This window comes from Tenrec ecaudatus, chromosome 4, assembly GCF_050624435.1.
Source record: "Tenrec ecaudatus isolate mTenEca1 chromosome 4, mTenEca1.hap1, whole genome shotgun sequence".
NCBI classification, from domain to species: domain Eukaryota; kingdom Metazoa; phylum Chordata; class Mammalia; order Afrosoricida; family Tenrecidae; genus Tenrec; species Tenrec ecaudatus.
Genome location: NC_134533.1, coordinates 56,640,837 through 56,663,323, shown reverse-complemented (window position 1 = coordinate 56,663,323; position 22,487 = coordinate 56,640,837). Strand labels below are relative to the sequence as shown.

Here is a 22,487-nt window from a genome sequence, read left to right as displayed (position 1 = left end):
GGAGAAGAAAGGGAACCCCCAAAGGCAGGAGTCTTGACAGTGAGTCATATTTCACTGTGGAACCGTCTTCCAAGGAAAGCGGCAGGAACAGCATCCCCTTCCCGAGGTTGGGAAAGAGGCCGACCCATTGTCAGAACATATCCCAGAAGGACTGGGGCCGTCATAGGAGGGCGCCTGGCCACATTTGCTGTAACCATTTCTCACCTTGAGTTGCCGTTGTTCTGGAGAGCATTTTGATCTGGCATTTTCATACGTTGAAGGAAGATTTAAAAAACAAAAGAAAGCGTCCCAACATTCCGGAAAAATGGTGTACTTACTCATGTACAAGCTGAGTTTTTCAGCACATTTTTTAATGCAGCTTTTGTGGTAAAATTAGGTGCCTCGGCTGATATTTGGGTCGGCTGATACTCGAGTATATACGGTACTTACCATTGTCGTTGGTTCCTGGGGACTCTGATACAATTTAAGGATTTGGCCAAGTCCCTGAGTATCTTGTTCATCTAAAGACATCTTTGGGTCCTTTGTAGGCAGGTTGGATTTTCTAAGCTCCGTGGTGAAACACTTTCATTGGTGGGGGTTCTGTTCCACTGGGGCTGCGAGTCCCATGCTCATTGCGATGCCCCTCTGCCTTCGGGAGCCAATGCTGATAGTAACAGCAGCCAACATGTCTTGGGAAATTACTACAGTTAGGCCCTGTGTGAAGTGCTTTACCTTATCTTAGTTTAACGTTGAAAACAACCAGAGTCCATAGGGACTATTACCTTCATCTTACAATCTTACATATAGATCAGGACATTGAGACTAGAGAGGTTAAATCACAGTAAACAGTAAGGTCAGGCTCTCTAGCTATCAGGTGTTTGATTCCAAAATCTATTGCTTCTACCTATTAACAAACAAATTACTGGCACAGGTGTTTGGACAGTGAATCACTTTGCTTGTCATTACAGAACGAGGAAGATTCATGCATGAACGCAGCCCATAAACCATTAAAATATAACACACACATACCCGGGCTGCATGCTAATGTATCTGGAGGCAGGGGTGAGTTCTCAGATTCTGGCAGCTGAGAGGCCTTCGTCTCTGACTGTTAGGAAGAGCCATGTCCTAAGAAAAGAAGCAGGGGATGTGAGAAACGGGGCGGGGGGGGGATGGGGGGGAAGGACCACGTGTTCTAAATCTTCACCAAAGATAGAATGGAGCTGTTTTAAAATGCTGCTTATAGTCTGGCCTGATGGGAGCAGGTCTTCTTTCTTTACTGCACTTGAAGAAGCTGACCGTCCTCTCTGACTCAAGGCTGTTTCTGCTCACCTTCGGTGAATACAGGGCCCTGTCCAGTGAGCAAACATCTCTGAAATGAAAGAATGGCTCTTCTACTTGCTGTAGCTAGCCCTGACCGGTAGGGGACTGTTTCGGAACTTGGATCTCCGTCTGCGCTCACCCCTTTTCTTTCTCTTGGAGTTTTGCTTTGTTACATTGAACTTGTTCTTGGAGTACAGTCTCTGAATCTGCAGTTTCAGCACCAGCTGGAAACTTACTAGTAATGCAAATTATCCAGACCCACCCAGGCCTACCAAGTCAAACACCCTGAGGTGGGGCCTGGCAAGCTGCTCTAGTTTTGTTTTGTTTGTAAATTTTCTTGTGGTTGAGAATACACATAACCAAAAAAAAGGAAAACAAACTCATTGCCCTCAATGCTGACTCACAGTCGCCCTGTAGGATGGCGTAGACTGCCCCTGTGGGTTTCCGAGACCGTAACTCATTACGGAACTAGAAAGCCCCGTCTTTCTCCCCCTTACAATACGACACACATAGTCCATCCATTTCTGCATGTTGAATTCAGTGACACTGATGACATTCTTGGAGCTGTGCTACCATGCTCGCTCTCGTGTCTGAGCTGCTCTTTCTCCATTGACCGAAACTCATTGCCCCCCCTCCCCCAAAGTTCCTATCTAATCTTTCAAGTTGCTGCTTCCATTTGATCCCTTCTAGAGAGTTCTAAAAGAGCAGAATTCATAAGGCAGACTTTTATTATTATTAATTAAGCTAAATGATTTATTTTTAAGACACTTTTCGGGAATATGTTTGCTTTAAGATTTAAAGATTATCTCAGGACAATAGGGAGGGATAAAGGGGGAAACAATCACAATGATCTACATATCACGCCCCTCCCAGGGGGACGGACAACAGAAAAGTTGGTGAAGGGAGACATCAGTGAGTGTAAGACATGAAAAATAAGAATTTATAAATTATCAAGGGTTCATGAGGGAGGGAGGGAGGGGAAAAAATAAGGAGCTGATACCAAGGGCTCAAGCAGAAACAAAGTGTTATGAAAATGATGATGGCAACATAAGTACAAATGTGCTTGACACAACGAATGGATGTATGGATTGCGATAGAGCTATATGAGCCCCCAATAAAATGATTAAAAAGAAGAAAAAAAGAAAAGAAAAAGTTTTCCCTATCAATAAGGCAAAACTTTCCAGACCTGGAAAAAAAAAAGATTTAAAGATTATCACGGGACAGTAGTTTCAGGGTTTCCTCCAATGCCCACCCAGTGCTCCAGAAAGCCTAGCGTCCAGGAGTATTTGAAATTATGTTCTGCATTTTCCTACTTTTGATTCGAATTTGTCGATAGATTCTTCGAGTACACTAGTCACTACTGGAAGTGGTACACCTTCCAGTTCTTCTGGTTTCCTAACAAAGAGTAAGTTACTCCTGGAGGAAACCCACCCTACAGTTCATTTCCTCCTCCTGCCCCGACTCTTCTTTCTCCTCTGTTGCTCCAGAATAGAGACCAATGACTATGTCCCTTCTCCCGACGCAATCTGTTTTAACAAGCCCTCCCAATGCGTCTGAAACGTGCTCAAATTTGAAAACCATTGTTTTACTGGATGCCAACCCCACCCATCCAACATGAATTCCTTCATCATCACATCAACGCGTCTGTCTATGCCTAGCTATCCTCTTCACGGCTTCCACCAACCCTAGAGGGATCAAAGTGAGATATTTTTGTTTTAATGTGAAAATGCCTAGCCTGTAATAACAATGACAGCTAACACTCAGTGCCTGGGTGCTAGATAGTGTTCTAAATGGTTTCCATCTGTGAACACATTTACCCCTTGGAGCAGCATGATGAGATAAGAATGATTATCCTATTTTTTACAGATGAGGAAATTGTAGCTTGGAGCAATTAGGTAGCTTTGCTCAGACCACCCAGCGTTCAGAGATACAGCTGGGATTCACACCCGGGCGTTCCGGCCTCAGATCCTTGCTCCTCACCAGTGTGTGCATGTTGAGTGAAAAAATGAGGCTTCCGTGGGCACCTTACAGTAGCAGTCTCTGTGCCAGGTGCCTTTCAGGCATCACCTTACTTAATTCTCCCAACCACCCTGTGAGGCTGGTGTCGTTATCCCCAAGTTTCTGATGATAAAGTTGTACCGCCAAGGAACAAAGTCAATTGGCCAAAGCAACCCAATATCTGCCAAGGGCTAAAGACTATGCCAGGGATTTTCTCACCCTTCACCTCCAGCCCTACCCTGCCTTTGGCCGTTACCATGTAAGCTCCTCTTGATGTAACACTGCCTCTGAGGTTGGGGGGAAGAGGAATCAGAGCTACGAAGGGGTACCCTCCCCCACCCCAAAGCGATAAAAGCTCCATTAGACGGAGCGTTCATAGTATGCATTTTTCCCACTAGGCGAGCATCAAGCAACTTACTCAGTTTGTGCACCCGGTGGCGTTGCTTGGGAATGTTCTCTCTGGTCACAGTATATTTTTTCATAAAAGCAATTTTTCCTTGAACCTCCTTTTTTGTGATGGCGGATTGTAGAGAACAGCATGCAGCTGTAAAATTTTGTTTCCTGCTCAGGAAAAATGCTGCAGAAACTGTTGTGATGTTGCACACAACTTACAAGGACAGAGCTATGGGAAAAACTCAAGCATAGGAGTGGTTTTCTTGTTTCAAAAAAGGTAAAATGTTGACTGGTGACAAACCTCATTCTGGACATCCATCAATTTCCCAAAAGGATGGAAATGTTGACTCATAGTGCATTCGGAGTTCATTCTAACAGGTCAGACTGTTAATCAAGCTGTCTATTTAGAGGTTCTGAAAAGATTTCATAGCAGTGTTCAACAACAAAAAAGCCTGATTTGTGGCTGACAGGATGGTTTTGCCACCACAACAATGCACCTGCTCATGCAGTCATCTCAGTGTGCCAATTTTTGGCCAAAAAAATCATGTCTTTTTTGCCCCCACGCACCTGATTCACCTCACTTCACTCCAGGCGACTTCTTTTTGTTTCTGCCAATGAAGAGGGACGCGAAAGGAAAGAGATTTGATGTTGTAGAAGGGGTGAAGAAAAAAATGAGGGAGGTGCTGTCAGCAGCCTTCCAAACAGATGAGTTTGAAAACTGTTTTCAAGAATGGAATGGCAGATTCGACAAATGTGTTAAGTGGAATGGAGAGTACCTTGAAAGTGATAAGTTTGTTTTTAAAAAATATTTAAATACATAGCTGGGGGGGGGGGAGAAATTTCCGTGTTTGGTTTGGTTTTGGTTGTTTTGATATGACCTCCTACATCTCCCCCGCCCTGTGACATCCCTACCCCTTTAGCACAAGTGCCTTTTCCCTGGGTCTCAGATCAGTCATCCCTGGAATCACTCATTTACTCAACAGCATGTGTTTAGTCCTGCAGTGGGCCTGGCACTGAGGGAGACACGGAGGCTATGAAGGTGAGCAAAGCAGACGTGGTCCTGCTCTCCTGGAGCCTGCTGCATCTTCCCGGTCATCTAAACCTATTCATTCACCTCGACTGCTTAGCAGGTGTAGTGGGCTGTCAGCAAGGGAGCCATCAGAAAAGACCCATGCCCTCAGAGATAAAGCACAGGGATGAAGGGGCGACACAAAGTTTGTGGGACAATGGAATAAAAAGATCATGGAATTTTTCTTTGAATGTGTTGAGACCCCTTGTATATAGGGGGCAACAGAGATTTAGATGAAAAACTTCCTCTGTTAACACCCTCACTCCAAATGTGGCTCCTTTGATGGCTCAAGAACTGCAAAATGTGAATTCTCTGCTCTTTGGGAGTCCCTGGCTGCTTGGCCTGAGAGGCTAGCAGGCCGAACCCCCCTCAAAGGCACCTTGCAAGACAGGTTTCGTGGTCTGGTTCTAGAAGGAAACGGCTTTGAGAACTCTGGGGACAGTGCTCTGCACACGCAGGTCTCCATGACTCAGAATCGACTACAGCAACTAACTGCTTCGAGTCAGGCTAAGGATGGCGTTCCCAGTTCCAAAAGTGACCCGGACGCCGGGCTGCTCTCCGAAGGGCATGAGGCTTTACAGGGAGACCCTAGACTCACCAGGGACAAGTAGCGCAAAAGCAAACCTACTCGCTCCCTGGAGCTGATGCCGACTCATAGCGACCCTGTAGGGCAGGGAGAACTGCCTCTGTGAGTTTTTGAGACTGTGGCTCCTTGTGGGAGCAGCAAGCCCCCTCTTTCTCTCCCAGAGAAGCTGGACCTTGGTTGTCGATGTTAGAATCCTATAACCCAGTAAGCCAGGGTAGAACGTCCCTGGAGGGTTTCTTAGACTAAAACTCTTTAGGGGAGTAGAAAGCCCCATCTTTCCCCCACGGCGTGCCTGACAGTCTCAAACTGCTGGTTAGCAACCTAACACAGAACCACAATGTTCTCGGTTTAGACGATATAAGGGTTACAGCGATCACCACTCCAGGCACAAGGCCCAAAGGGAAAGGGATGGGTCTGCTCTCCCTGGTTCCCACATAATAGCGCTGGCAGAGACTAGTTGTCTCTGGCTGCCAGGGGAGGAAGAGGGAAAGAAAGACCAGGGATCTCTCCTTGATGAGTGAAATGAGTCTACTCAGGGTTAATTGAAAGTGGCAGAAATTCGGGAATTGGATGGCCTATGCAAAATCAACCCACCAACCCTTTAAAATTGCAGTACTAAAAATGAATTGCTCCCTGGAATGCTTTTGTCTTAGCCAGCTGCCTGCCTTCGTCTCTGACCTCCTTAAAGGCTCCGCTCAAATATTCCTTCGCTAGGGAAGTCTGGTCCTCTTTAAAATATCATTCTCTTTCCTCCACTTCTATATTACATTCCCTGCCCGCCTCCCCTGCTTAGGTTTATTTAATCTGATATGCTACGGATGTACTGGCAAATATGTGTATTATCCACCTGTTCCAGTCGTCTGTGTTCAGTGGTAGGATTCTTGCCTCCCATGCAGGAGATCTGGGTTCCATTCACAGCCAGTGCACCCCATGTAAGACAGCACCCATCTGTCAGTGGAAGCTTGCTTCTATGGTATTGTGATGCTGCACAGGTTTCTGTTGAGTTCCAGGCTAAGATATGAGATACAGTAGAGTTAACCAATGAAAAACAGATGAATCCCAAGGACCAAGTCCACAGCCAACTGTGGGGATGCCACAGGGTGGGGCAGCAGACCACTGCGGTTCAGATAGCACCTAGGCCCTATCTGATCTCCTTTGGCTACAAGAGAGGTGAATCCAAGGCTAAACTAGACCAAGACCAAGGCAGAGTTCAGACTTGCTACCACCCTCCCTCTTTCTTTACCCTGTCCTGACTCCCACCATTCCTCCGACGGCACTGTTACTTCTCTGCTGGGCTTGAGAATCCGTTACAATGACCACACGACACTCCCAACAAGTATGGGGGGTTATTAAGAAAGTTAACAGGTTATCACAAGCCAGGATCAGGAAATATTAAGGATACAGTCTTTTGCTCTATACAGTCACGCCTCTTCTCAGCCAGCAGCCAAATTTCGCTTTCCAGTCCTCAGTCTGTCAGCCAAATGTCTCCTGGCCTCTGCTTCTATGGGCCAGGAAGGCCACGAACCCCTCCACCTCACTGTCTAAGGGTCTCAGTTATTCAACCGCTCTGCTCTTTCAGAGCGGCTCCTTCGCTCCGTCCTCCGGTCTCCAGTGCAGCAGTCTCTGGTGCCTCTGTCTCAGCATCCATCACTTCAGGCCGGGATTTCAAACATTCTCTAATGGTGACTCTTCTTCCTGAATGGTCTTGGGAATAATCTTGCTCCTGTTTATAAGATATCCCCTTACTCAAAACAAAAACACCTCAAATCTCAGTGGCATGGAGTTGATTCTGACGCATAGTTACCCTATAGGACAGGCTAGAACTGTCTCTCTGGGTTTCCAAGTCTGTAACTCTGTACAGGAGTAGAAATCCTTATGTTTCTCTCACAGAGGCGCTGGTGGTTTTGAACTTCTGATATTGCAGTTAGCAACCCAACTTCTAACCACTACACTACTAGGGCTCCCCAGCTCTCTGACAGCCAACCCAAACTAAGTAATCCCCTTTATTAGTGTTTCACAAAAGGTATGGATAGAAGAGCCATATTTGGAGAGTTTACTTCACCACAAGCACGCCTGGGTCGCCTGGAGGTGGGAGCTGACTCTGGCAAGCACTAGACTTTCTGTTCCATGGGGCAGCGGTTTTTATCCGTCTTGTTTGCTGCTGTGTCTCCAGCACAGAGACTTATGCCCAGGACAAAGCAAACACTCAAATCTCTATTGACAGAATTTTAAGCGCAGTATTTACCCTATAATCTAAGCTGCCAATTTGTAATTCCATTAATTTGTTTTATTTTTAAGTTAACCTCTAAAAGCATCAAGCAATTTAGGTTCTGGTGTGCCGACCCCTGGGAGAAGGTCTTGTTATAAAGGCCTATATGTCAGAGGATCTTCCCATCCATCTCATACAAACCGACATCTCTTCATGACTAATTTGTCAAGGTTCTTAATCATCTCTTTTTATCTTCTTTTTCACTATCTTTATCATTAAATAAACTATTAGATCTACTGTATTCTGGAACCATGTAAGGAGCCAAATATGTACTTTCCTAAAAATAAAAAGCTGTCATGAGCTGGTTCTCAGGAATGCTCTCTATGTTTACAGGAAAGCATTTGTTACATTCACTTTAGTCTAATCATTGTCTTGATAAGATAAGAGGGTTTCCTATCTGCCACTCACCATCCCAGATAATGGAGTAAAATCTGTGTCTGGCTCAAACTTTTCTTCCCCCTTAGGTGGTGGTGTTCCTAGAAGTAGAAATGGTAGACTCCTTCCAGGTTTATTTCACTGGCTGGTCCGAAGAATGGCATCCGTTTTCCCTTAGTGGCTCTCATTTCTTGAGATACAGAATGCACACGCTACCCACTCTTTACTCTGCTCTTTACAAATCAAGGTACTTTATTATAGTGCTTAAATTATTGTCTTTTAGGCATGCAGGAAATATATTAAAAATTAAAAGAAATGTACACTACATGAAAACCTACTTATTTCAGACCCAAAGCACAAATTTCTGATACAAACTCTCCAGTCATTGGACACATAGGAAGCTTCTTTTGTATGACTTCGGAGAGTGGGGTCTTCCCGGACCATCCCATGTAAGATTCCAGCAATAGTCTGCCATCCCGTGCTTACATCCTGTTTCCCTCGGTTTCCTGGATTCCATTGTTTTGATGTCTTGGTGAGGACTTTCACCTGGCTTACAGTTAGGGAACCAAGGTTGTCTGGCATGCAACGTACGTGACATGAGATAATGGACATTGACACTTGGGTGACAGTCAAAGCTGTTGAAATGGAAGAGCATGTCCACCATTAATTGTGTATAGTTGCCTGCCTTCTTGTTGCCAAGAAAGTTTTGCACACTAAGAACAAATGAAGACTAGACATGTGATTCGATTTCATTCACTGATGTGGAGTCATTTATAAGTAGTCTGCTCTGTGCACCATCAAACCTTCTTGCCTTCAGTTTTCCTACGGTAAGTCAAGGTGACTTACGCATTGTGTAGTCAATGCAAGGGCCTTCCTTAGTCAAAGCCTTTGCAAATAGTTTCCTGAGGCCTAGCTTTACCTGCAGTGGCGGCAGTGTGATTCCACCTCATCCTACCACAGGTTCATTGATATATTTTGCCCTCCAAACACCATGTATTCCCTAAGAGGCCAATCTTTTTTGTGCCCAATGTTCACGGTTGGCTCTACTATCTCAAAGGCAGAAAAAGCAAGGATTTCTTGGTAGGATTCCTTTCCGTAGCCACTTTGTTGACCAAGAAGAAACTGAACCATCTTCAAATCTACACAAACCACCCAATGATGTACTTAGTGATTTACATTTTCTAAGACTAAAGAGATGGCCTTATACTCTTCTTTCAATCTGGTGGAGTGTGTGATTGGAATAGAGCTATATTTGTTGCCATTATTTAAAAGAACACACTTAAAACTCCATCTTGAACTTTTGATGAAAAGATGCCACTCTCTTGGATCATATTCGGAAAAACCGATTTTCTTCAGAAGGTTTCCAGCATCCCTGCAGAATGCTGAGGTGTTGTCTTTGGTAAAGAATGGAAGCAAATACTTTTCTCCCCTTCGATGAAATGTAATTTTTGTTCCCGGCCAAAGTATGTTTCTTTTCCTTTAGTCTGGATGCAAGCAATTCCGAAGACTCCTTGGAAATATTTAACTAAGTCCCTGATCAGATCACTCAATTCTTTCTGGTCAAAAAGTTCATTACGTGAAGCTGTTTGCAAGTCGCCATCATTACCTTCACTGTCTTTACCTTGTGCGATAGCGATGTGCAGGCCTCCCCCTCTGGGAGCTGTGGGAGTCCGCGGGAAGGTGGAAGAGGCACGAGATCTGAGAGCAGAACTGTGTGCATTATAGGAAAGAAAGCAGACAAATCGCTGTGAAACAAAAGATCATTGTGGGTGATTTAAAATACATCCATTTCCAATCCAAAAAGGAAGTTCGTTATGGCATCCCGATTCTGCAGAAGAGCTCTTTCTTTAAGTGTGGGCTGCCATTTTATAAATTCAGCCTTATCTAAGAAACGAGAGCTGATGCAGTCTATCCAATGCAGATTTCTGAATCAGCGCCCCAAATAACCCCAGGAACAGGCCACAAAACCAAGACACTAAGAGAAAAAAAGTGTTGTTGGGCTGTGTTATAAATGCAAAGGTTCTGGACCCCTTTAATGTTTTGAACCTGTGATTTCGAACACAAAAATTCTCCTTGCTATAGCCTGACCACATGCCAATCTCCTGCTGCCCTCCCTCCCCTTCTGATAGCACACACGCAGTGCAAGGAGCCCTTGCCTTTGCCCTCACACGACTCCGGCAGATGGAACGGCTGGCTCAAATCTAGCAAGATGAAAGCTAAGGCGGACACACAGAAGGTCTCCAACTTCCATCCAAGCAATCAGCCGCACCAGAACGGAAAGGGAGATTTGGCACATTAAATACATAAGGAAACAGCCAAAGAGACCCTAGGACTTTTAATTGCCCGTGAGCAAATCAGAAGGAGTCCTCCGTAAGCTAGGACCACAGAAACGAGCAGAGTTCCCTGCTTCGCTGCGAGGGCAGCATACCCAGAGCAGATGAGTTCGATTTTCTTGCTGGACTTTTTTCCCTCTTTCCTGAGAGAGCCCTCAATACTCGTTTCCTCTGTAGGTGATATCTTTCTGTCTAAACGCTTAATCGTAGCATGCAGATTGCAGCCCTGGCATGGAGACACCGTCCTCTGGACTCCTGGCTCCCTGGTGGGAGCAGAGGAGAGAGACGCGCTCTCAGTACCAGCTGGAGACCGGGTCCTAGGAGCCAGGGGTCAGTTATGCCTTGACCCTCCGACCCTTATACCACTTCCGGCGTCAATCCTCCCTCCCATGGCACCTTCGGCTTCTCTAATTCCAGTTAATTACAATAGCCACACAGAACGCACAGGGAACGCAATTTGGTGGCTTATTAAGGAAGTAGCCATTTAAATTCAGGACCAGGAGTGCTCAGGCATGCCTCTCTCTGGCCTTACGTCCTTGGTTTGGCCTCTGTCCTGCTCTGGGCAAGGGTTAGAAAGCTCTTTTAACTCGACCAAGAGATGCTCGAGGCACTGTGCCAGCAGGTCTCCTATCCAAAGGGACTCAGCTTTTGCTCTGTGGGGTAAAGCCATTGTACCATCTCCCGCCGGCTTGCGCTTCTGCTGGCCTGCTGCCGCTTCTCCCTGTCTCTTGTCATCTCTGCATCATGGCTCTCTGTCTCCTGGTTCTTCAGTCCAAAGCGTGGCTCCACTACTGACTCTTCTTTCATGAGCTCCCGCTTCATGCCTCCGGGATGGCTCATTTGTTAAGTGAAGTGAGACGGCAAAACAGACCAATCCTCTCATTAGGGTTCCATTTGCACGGTCCCACCTCTGAAGAGTGTCCTGCACCTTAAATGTTACATTTGTGTCACCCTACCCCACAATGTGATGGAAGTTTCAGACTATCGCCAGAGTGACAAAGTAATTCACTGCACCGCACGAAAAATAATAATTATTTGTGTGTTTTCATTCACTTAGTCCAGTAATTCCACAGTTTTTATAGTATCCTCTACTCTTCCTCGAGAGATGTTGCTCTAATTTACAATTCTGCATTTTTGTATTTGGGATTTAATGTTGTCCCTACCCTACCAAGCTGTAGGACAAACTGTGCAGTACTGTATTTCTACTGAGCAACGGTAGCCTGGCACATAGTGCGCACACAAGAAGTATATGCAGAATTCAGTAATTAGCATATTAATTACTATGTGATAGGCAATATGTTAGGCTAAGGAGGATATGGAGCTGATTAAATTAGATATCCATTGTTATTGCAGCTGTTGTTACCTGCCATTGAGTCAGCTTCCAACCCATGGGGACTCTGTACACATGGGGTAAATGCCAGGCCCAGGATGTCTGATTTCTAGAAGCAGATTGCCAGAAATGACTTCTTAGTCTCCCAGAGACCAGAGGTCCCCCATGGAAAGCAAAATTCTCACCTTGAACTCCTGTGACCTCCCAATAAGACACAGACCCTTGCGTTAGGAGGTCAAGCAGTGCTGGTGTTGTGATTATGCATTGGACTCTGATCCACAGAGTTGGCAGTTCGAATCCACCAGCTTCTCCACAGTAGCAAGAAATGGCTGTCTATTCCTATCAAAATGTAAAGTCTCGGAAATGCACAGGGCAGTTCTACCCTGTCCTCTAGAGTTTCCCTGAGACAGAATCGACTCGGGGGCAATGAGGTTGCTTCTTGAGTTATTACGAAGTCTAAGTCTATAGCAGAGCTTCCCAACCATGGCACACAACATATACTGGCGGATCACAAATAGGAGCGGCTAGCTACCTGCTTCTTCACATATTAGAGCGTCGTCATCTGTTCACCCCCAGGGAAAGGCGAGATTTCCTATGTCGGCGCCGAGTAAACGGTCCTACATAGGAACACAGGAGCTGTGGCATGTTTGGCGCTATCAGGATGTGTGTGCAGATAAAGCAATCCTGTTCAAGAAACATGGAGAGGGTACGGGATAAGAAATACAGAGAGGCCATTGACAGAGATAATACCTTTTGCGCTGCTTCGCTGGGTAGTTGAAGTTTCCAGCCAGATGAGGAGAAAGAATGAAGGCTATTCTTGCCTGCCCTCGAACCTCTATTTTAAAACTGGTCCGTTGGAATGTTTCATGGCCCGTCGGTGCAGTGTTAAATCCTCAGACTTCAACCGAAAGATTGGTGCTTTGAACCCACCAAGCGGCTCTGAAGGAGAAACATCTGGTAACCTGCCCATAGAACGAGTCCAAACCCATTGCCAACCCATAGTGACCCTGTACAGGGTGTCTGAGACTGGCCATGTTTGTGGGTGCACACAGCCTCATCTGTCTCCTACAGAGCTGGTGGGTGGGAACTGCCGGCCTTGTGGTTAGCGGCCCAGCACTTAACCCACAGTGTCACCGGGGTTCTTCCTTCCTATAAAGATTGACACCTAGAAAACCCTACGGGGCAGCCCTACTCTGTCACATGGGGTGCCTATGAGTTGAAATTGACTCAACAGCAACCTTCCCCCCCCACACACACCTATTTTCTTGGACAAGAGCACAGATCCTAGTGAGCGCTCTGTAGGAGTTACGTGGAGTGAATACATGAATATCAAAGGGACAAAGGAATGAGCAATGCAAGGGTGAGTGGCATGCTGTGCCTGCCCCTTCCTGTGAGCCCAAAGGAGCCATGGAAAGAACACATTCTAAAAGCTGTCAATAACTCCTTCACTCTGCTTGACATTCAGTGTTCCTGGTGAAAGGGCCCTCTAGGTAGGGAGAGTGAGAGGGCCTGCACCGCACATGAGTCTTCGGGCTCTCCCAGGAAAAAGACACCCCACCATTGCCTTCGGTTGTAGGGGACAAACTCATAGGGACCCTAGTCTACCCTGTGGGTTTCCAAGGCTGGAAATCTTTGCAGGACCAGAAAGCTGCTGCTTTCTCCTGATGGGTGGGTGTCTGGTGGGTTTGAACAGCCAACCTTGAGTTTAGCAGCCCAATGCTACCAGGGGGTCCTTCGAAGGGACCAAAAAAGATGTTGAATATAATTTATAGTTCATAAATATAATTTACAGAGAAAAAATTTGTTACTCTTAAGCAATACAGAAATGAGATGAAGAGAAAGGCAATTCACCTGGATGAAGGAGACCATTGGCACTAGGCCATATGATATACAAAGGTTTACAGAGAAGAACCAGGTTATATAGGATGAGGAAGGGCAAAGGAAACTGTCACAAAAGCATGATTGGTGCCAAATCCATGTATCACAGTTGCAACCAGGCCTACAGAAATGGGGATGGGACCATGATTGGAAATCATATTTGGCTACACAGGACAGTTTACAAGATTGGGTCATGGCTCTCTGACCAAGGCAGTCAGGGTGTGACTCATGAGTATAGGACTCTAGTTCTCCAAATTCCATCAAGGGACACGCCTAGGCAAGGCTCTAAGGGCTAGACCACTCTTCTTTGCACTGGCTAAGGGAGTAGTCGTAATCCACTTTCTAAAGCACTCAGTTGGAGGGCGAGGCCTTTCACATTGCTGGTTAATGATCAGAAGCAAGGTTTAATCCTACATGGATAGCCCCCTCCCCGCAGAAGAATTCACTTCAGAGGACAGCACTGAAGCTACAGCTCAGGGGAGGGACATGTCTGATCAGAAGACATGGGAACAAATGGAATAGGAAGAGAGAGTGGAACACCTCCTGACCCACTAAGCCCTGAGGACGTTATTCCTACTCAGAGCAGCCAAAGCACAGAGAGGACCATAGGGCCGGCCCCACTACAAGACACGCCGTCCCTCACTGAACCATAGTGCTACGGGGGACAGCACTGGAGACACAATGCAGGAATTGCGACCGATCTGATCCTGCCACACTGAGGTGAACCTCTAAGGGTATGCAAGAGAACAGCAAGGGGAACAGAGCAATGAAGTCCCCAGGGAATACCAAAAATAGACTTTGGGGCCAGGGCATGGCAGCCCATCAGATTTGACCGGAAAACACTCCTAAAGGTCAACAAACAGACCTTGAATTATTTACAAGCTTTTCTTTTTGTTGTTGTTTTGTTTTATTTTGTTGCTTTGTTTTGCTCTGTCTTGTTTTACCTTTTGTGCATATTATTATCTGTGCTGGTCTATCTAAATAAGATAGGCGGGAAAAACAATCTGGAAGAGAAAACAACAGGACCGATGGTTCCTCGGGAGCTTGGGAGAAGGGGAGGGAAGGGAAAGGAAGTGGTGTTAACAACCACGGGGACAAGGGAACAAACAATTATTGGTGAGGAGGGTGTAGGAGGCCTGGTAGGACTTGATCAAGGGCAATGTAACGGAGAGGAATTTCTGAACCCAAATGAAGGCTGAACATGACAGTGGGATGAGAGAAAAGTAAAAGGAAATAGAGGAAAGAGCTAGGAGGCAAAGGGCATTTATAGAGATCTAAATACAGGCATGTACATATGTAAATATATTTATATATGAGGATATGGAAATAGATCTATGTGCATATATTTATAGGTTTAGTATTAAGGTAGCAGATGGACATTGGGCCTCTACTCTAGTACTCCCTCAACGCAAGAACACTTTCTTCTATTAAATTGGCATTCCATAATACTCACCTTCCCAACACAATCGCTGAAGACAAAGCGGGTACATAGCAAATGTGGTGAAGAAGCTGATGGTGCCCAGCTATCAAAAGAGAAAGCATCTGGGGTCTTAAAGGCTTGAAGATAAACAAGCGGTCATATAGCTCAGAAGCAACAAAGCTCACATGGAAGAAGCACACCAGCCTGTGCGATCACGAGGTGTCGAAGGGATCAGGCATCATCAGAACAAAAAAATCATATCATTGTGAACAAGGGAGAGTGTGGAGTAGAGACCCAAAGCCCATCTGTGGGCAATCAAACATCCCCTTATAGAAGGGTCTCAGGGAGGAGATGAGCCAGTCAGGGTGCGATGTAGCAATGATGAAACATACAACTTTCCTCGAGTTTCTAAATACTTCCTCCCCACCCATTATCATGATCCCAATTCTACCTTACAAATCTGGCTAGACCAGAGGATGTACACTGGTACAGATAGGAACTGGAAACACAGGGAATCCAAGGCGGATAATCCCTTCAGGACCAGTGGTGAGAGTGGTCATACCGGGAGGGTGGAGGGAGGGTGAGGTGGAAAGGGAACCGATTACAAGGATCTACATATAACCTCCTCCCTGGGAGATGGACAACAGAAAAGTGGGAGAAGGGAGAGGTTGGACAGTGTAAGATATGACAAAATAATAATTTATAAATTATCAAGGGCTCATGAGAGAGGGGGAGCGGGGAGGGAGGGGGAAATGAGGAGCTGATGCCAAGGGCTTATGTGGAGAGCAAAGTTTTTGAGAATGATGAGGGCAATGGATGTACAAATGTGCTTTACACAATTGATGTTTGTATGAATTGTGATAACAGTTGTATGAGCCCCTAATAAAATGATAAAAAGAAGAGAAACCTTGACCAAATGGTAGGAAATGCAGAACATAACGACCAAGTGTCCTAAACCCTTGACTTTCTGGAACCCAGGCACTGGATGAGCCCCTGAAACTATTGCCCTGAGATCATCTTTTAAAAAAAAACACACACACTTAAGCCCTTTGCATCAGGTCCTCTCTTTTTCCCCCTCCCTCCCAGCTCCCCGCTTCCTCACGAGCCCTTGATAATTTATAGATTGTTATTTTGTCATATCTTGCCCTATCCGGAGTCTCCCTTCCCCCGCTCCTTCCCTGCCGTCCATCTCCCAGGGAGGAGGTCACATGTGGATCCCTGTAATCAATTCCCCCTTTCCAACCCACTCACCCTCTACTCTCCCAATATTTCCCCTCACACCCCTGGTCCTGAAGGTATCATCCACCCTGGATTCCCTGTGCCTCCAGCTCCCCTATGCACCAGTGTACAACCTCTGCCCCTTCCAGTCCTGCAAGGTGGAATTCGGATCATGGTAGGTGGGGGGAGGAAGCATCCAGGATCTGGGGGAAAGCTGTGTTCTTCATCGGTACTACATCGCACCCTGACTGACCCATCTCCTCTCCTAAACTCCTCTATGAGGGGATCTCCAGTGGCCAACAAATGGGCCTTGGGTCTCAACTCTGCACTTCCCCCTTCATTCACTATGGCATATATATATATATATATACATATATATATCACACATATATATATCACACACACATATATATATATATACACATATTTTTTTTTTGCATGATGCCTTATACCTGGTCCCTTTGGTACCTCGTGATCACACAGGCTGGTGTGTTTCTTCCCTATGGGCTTTATTGCTTCTGAGCTAGATGGCCGCTTGTTCACCTTCAAACCTTTAAGACCCCAGACACTATCTCTTTCGATAGGCAGGCACCATCAGCTTTCTTCGTCACATTTGCTTATGCACCTGTTTGTCTTTGGCGATTGTATCATGGAGGTGTGCAGCCAATGATATGATTTTTTGTTCTTTGATGCCTGATAACTGATCCCTTCGGGACCACATGATCACACAGGCTTTGAAAATGATTAGGGCAAAGAATGTACGGATGTGCTTTATACAATTGATGTATGTATATGTATGGATTGTGATAAGAGTTGTATGAGCCCCTAATAAAATGTAAAAAAAAAAAAAAAGAGCAAACTCAAGGTGGATCACAGAACTGGAATTGAAACTCCAAACTATCAGGACCATCAATGAAGGAATCGGGACAAACCTAAGCACCTTGACTCAGGAAATACATAAGCTAACTGCAATAGGGGAGGGTGCACACACAGGTGAACCTGAAATCTACAGGTGGGATACACTAAGGATAAAACACCTGTGTATGTGGAAAGCTTTCACCAAGAGAGTAACAAGAGATCCCACAGACTGGGAGAGAATTTTTAGCAGACACAGCAGACAAAGGGATTATTACTAAAATCTACAATACCCTATGTGACACTTAAGTTTAATCATGCCAATCTGGCTGATGAACACATGTGGGATTTATTAAAGGGTGGAGAGATAAATCGCTTGGAAAGCCACTTTTTTTCTGGTCTCTTGCTCTCTGATGGTTGGACCCGGGTGCAGCTGCCTTAGCTAGTTCCCTGCTTCAGCTGGCAAGGCTCAGTTCCCAGGAGACATCCCTGAGGAGCCACATGAACCTACCCTGATGCAGCCCTGGGTACAGAAGAAGCTGTGTGGAGACCCCTGCCAGCAATGAGATGCTTACACACTCACTGATTCAGCTTTCCTCCTGCATTCACCATCACTGTGTGTTTTGTGAGTTTAAGGAGGATTTTGTAGATGGGTGTCAGACATATGGGCTAATGTCGGACTTATGGGCTGCTTGGACTGGACTGGATTGAGATGCTTTCTTAATGTACCCTTTACCTAAAACACTCTCATAAAACACACACACACACACACACACACACACACACACACAATAGATGATATTAACTAGTAAAAAAACACTTGCTCTTCTTACAATTATCTACATGGAATTCAAGTGACAAAAGCTACTTGAAAGATTCGTTCGGACCATCAAGAGACAGTGAGTTTATGTTAATAGTTGTTGAGCAACTCAGAAGAGGAGAGTGAGCAATGTTTGCACAATTTGAAGATTATATCAACGTAGAAACCATTGAATTGGTGTGTGGGCTGCTAAGTACACTCTCAAGAGCACAAAGCTAGGGGAAAAAGAGAAAGAACTGTGTCGATCACCGTCCAACCCTGACACCCTCTCTAGAGCACGTGGTGAAAAGATGGAGAGAGAAAGAGAAGAATGGAGCAGCCCAAGTGCTTCCGCGAGCCATGTGATGGGTGTGAATGGAGGGAAGCAATGGGAGGAAAGTTGAACTGAGGGTCTGGAAGGAGAAAGGAGATGGTATGGAAGGGCTGAAGCCTGGAGGATGCAGGCGTCTCTGAAATGGATAAACCCCATGTCATCTTGAAATGATGGAGCATGTCAGTCCCAGAAAGAACCTCAGGGGACCACGTACACAATTTCTGTCTTTGTCTCTGGTAGGCACGGGCCCCGGGGACTACGAGAGCTGCAGAAGAGAGAAAGTAGACCTCAGAGATTTCCAGTGAAAAAGCAAAGGTGTCATATGGTTACTAAATGGTGTCTGACCCAATCCATGTTCTTTACAATGACCTCATATGCACGCAAAAGCTGGATAATGGAACCAGAAACCAAAAGAACAGATGCACTCAGACTGTGATGACAGATACTATCAAACATAACGTGGAAGACCAAGAAGGCCTAACTGGAAAGAAAGGAAGAATTAAACGCTGCTCTCCCTTTCACCTGGTAGAGCTGGGAAAGAATTGGTCAGTCGTATCTAGGACGACATTCAGCCGGATCCTTGGTGGCCCACTGTGGCCGCACCTCCAAAAGAAAGGAGTTGGGATTGATTGCACACAGAGGCCATGGCAAGGGCACTGCAGGCCACTGATTCAGAAAGAAGACACACTGACTGTGTGTCTAGGCATTGCATTGCGCTTGAGCATTCGGCATACATGATTTCATCTGATGCTCAAAACAACCTGACCATCCTTAGATCATACACAAAGAAACGTAGGTCCAGTGAAATTGAGTGGCTTCCCCATTCAGCTAGTACTGGCAGAATCTGATTCCAAATCCCTGTCTTTCTACACACGTACAGGGTATTCTAAATAGTATTCTAGACTTGAAAAGGTAATCTGATGCACGGTCCTTTTTTAATTTTCTAAATCATTTTATTTTTATTATTAGGGGCTCATACAACTGTTATCACAATCCATACACACATCAGTTATGTAAACCACATTTGCACATTCATTGCCCTCATCATTCTCAAAACATTTGCTCTTTCCCCCCTCCCTCACGAGCCCTTGATAATTTATAAATTATTATTTTGTCATATCTTACACTGCCCGACCTCTCCCTTCACCCACTTTTCTGTTGTCTGTCCCCCAGGGAGGAGGTTATATTTAGATCCTTGTAATCAGTTTCCTCTTTCCACCGCACCCTCCCTCCACCCTCCTGGTATCGCCACTTTTACCACTGGTCCTGAAGGGATCATCTGCCCTGGATTCCCTGTGTTTCCAGTTCCTATCTGTACCAGTGTACATCCTCTGGTCTAGCCAGATTTGTAGGGTAGAATTGGGATCATGATAGTGGGGGGTGGGGGTAGGAAGCATTTAGGAACTCAAGGAAAGTTATATGTTTCATCGTTGCTACATTGCACCCTGAATGGCTGGTCTCCTCCCCAAGACCCTTCCATAAGGGGATGTCCAGTTGCCTACAGATGGGCTTTGGTTCTCCACTCTGTACTACCCCTCATTCACAATGATATTATCTTTTGTTCTGATGATGCCTGATCCCTGATCCCATCGACACCTTGTGATCACACAGGCTGGTGTGCTTTTTCCATGTGGGCTTTGTTACTTCTGAGCTAGATGGCCATTTGTTTGTCTTCAAGCCTTTAAGACTCTAGATGCTATATCTTTTGATAATTGAGCACCATCAGCTTTGTTCACCACATTTGCTTATGTACCTGCTTTGTCTTCAGCGATTGTGTTGGGAAGGTGAGCATCATAGAATGCCAGTTTAATAGAACAAAATATTCTTGCATTGAGGGAGTACTTGAGTGGAGGCCCAATGTCCATCTGCTACCTTAATACTAAACCTATACATATATATGCACATAGATCTATTTCCATATCCTCATATATAAATATATTACATATGTACGTGTCTTTATTTAGACCTCTATTTAGACCTTTGCCTTCTATCTCTTTCCTCAATTTCCTTTGATTTTCCTCTTGTCCCACTGTCATGCTCAGCCTTCATTTGGGTTTCAGTAATTCCTCTCCGTTACATTGCCCTTGATCAAACCCTACCAGGCCTCTTATACCCTCCTTACCACCAATTTGGATCACTTGCTGTTCCCTTGTCCCTGGGTTTGTTAACACCACTTTCTTTCCCCTCACCTCCCCTTCTCCCAGGTCCCCCCCCCCCAACTGTCGGTCCTATTGTTTTCTCCTCCAGATTGTTCATCCAGCCTATTTTATTTAGACAGACATGTGGCGATAATAACATGCACAGAGCAAAACCAAGCAACAAACAATATACAATAAAACAACAACATCAAGCCAATGACAACAAAACAAAAGAAAACAACCAGAAAGAAAAGCTTGTAGTTAGTTCAAGGACTATTTATTGGCCTTTAGGAGTGTTTTCCAGTCGAGTCTGATGGGGTGCCACGTCCTGGCCCCAAAGTCTATTCTTGGTATTTATTCCCTGGGGACTTCGTTGCTCTGTTCCCCTTGCTGTTCTGTTGTACTCCCTTAGTGTGTTGCCTCGGTGTAGTGGCATCCGATCAGGCAGAATTCCCACTCTGTGTCTCCAGTGTTGTCCCCTGTAGGGTTATGTGACCCAGGTTTCTTAATGCAATCTTTGAACAAAATGTTCAGTCACGGGAGCCAGCCGCTACCCATTTCTTCTGGTCTCGCAACAAAAGAGGCAGTTTCGCTTGGAGGCAGTTAGCAGCCCATTCGATATCCTCCTCCTCTTCCTGCCTCTTCGTCTTCTGTTGCTCCAGGCTGATAGAAACCCATTGCTCTGACGTGGATGGCACTCGTGAGCTTTTAAGACACCAGGCAACACAGAAGGAGATGGGAGATCTGAGAGAGGCACTAAGCACTATTAGAACAATGTTCTATGGAGCCTCAACTTCCAAACCAAGGATCCCATGAGGTATCTGATTGTACATAAGCAGCCTCGGCAGCTATTCTATGTTTTCAGTAAATAGATCTATCTTACAATTTTTGACAATTCACCTTTTTTCCTGGTGTACAGCCAACTTATTGTCAATAATGACAGCAAAGAACTGGACGATCCTACCATTCATGAGTGAGATCTTCCCATCATCCTTAATCTGCACCTCCCCACCCCCTTTTCCCTTTCCTCCCACCACTGGTAACTGCCAGTAAACCTTGCTTTTCCTGGTTTGTTTGGGTAAGTCAGGTCATACTGCCTGCTTCTGTAAAGATATACAGTCCCTCTAAAAAGGACAGCTGAGTTTGGAATTGCCTCAATGGCTGTGGGTTTACTGTTTGTTAAATATGCCCTAGGCTCTGGGGATGCACAGCTGTGAAGAAAGAGCCCAAATCCATGCCTTCGTGGACATTATATTTCTATATTCTAGATCATTCCTTTGCTTCTGGGTTACAGAGAATAATTTTAGACTCTGGATACATATTTTTATATTACTTTCCATCACACCTGATCTGCTGGGAATTTGTGTAGGAGTCTGACTCAGACTTTTGTTTAGAAAAAGTATTATATTTGCCAAGTTACTTTGTCTAGTTTCCCTACTTGGGCACAAACCGTGTGTGCAACTGGCACCGATGTCTCCTAGTCCTTTGTGCGGGTTGGGAAATAAGTGTCTACCCAGCCAGCGTGTGGCTACTGCACCACACCTCCCAAATCCTGCGTCTGTCCCATTGCCTTCTCGGAATAAAGTGCAGGACCTCAGATGTTTCGCCCTGTTAAGTTGACCTTTCCGTGTGGCCCATGTCCCAGTCTTTCCAGATTCATTTAGATTTTGTATCTTTTATCAGACAGACTTAGTCGCTGTCCTTTCAGCCTATGTGGCTTGCAGATCACATGCGCTGCTCCCCAGTGTGGATGGAGTTCTCTTCAGGGGCTTCTCCGCAGGTTTACTCCCTCACTTCTTTCAGATTCTGCTCAAATGTCACTTTGATCAAACCACCCCTCCCCCACTCCTCTCGTGTCCATTTACCTGCATTTCATTTTCTTCATTGGATGGATGGCCCCTGGCACGTTATAAAGCACCGCTGGTGGGTCAGTGGGTGGGAGCTGGGCTGCCATCAGCATGGTCAGCATTTCAAAGTCACCAGCAGCTTCTTGGGAGGAAGGCTGGGCTTTCTGCTCCCAGAAGCAGTCATTGTCTCAGAAACCCACTGCGGTAGCCAGGAGTCCGCGATGACTCAAGGGCAGCAAGTTGGGAGTTTGGGTTGACCCATCCTCTGTTGCTTATCCTCTCTTTCCCCTTACCACAAAGCAAACTCCAGGAGCGGCGACTTTGCTCAGCCCTGCATTTTCAGTGC

The 22,487-nt window shown here is 45.7% G+C and overlaps 1 protein-coding gene across 1 annotated transcript in view; it reads left to right on the top strand.

Annotated features, from left to right (window-relative positions):
• Nucleotides 1-22,487, top strand: part of SPON1 (spondin 1) — a 355,481-nt gene that overhangs the window by 26,133 nt on the left and 306,861 nt on the right. The window lies entirely within an intron of this gene.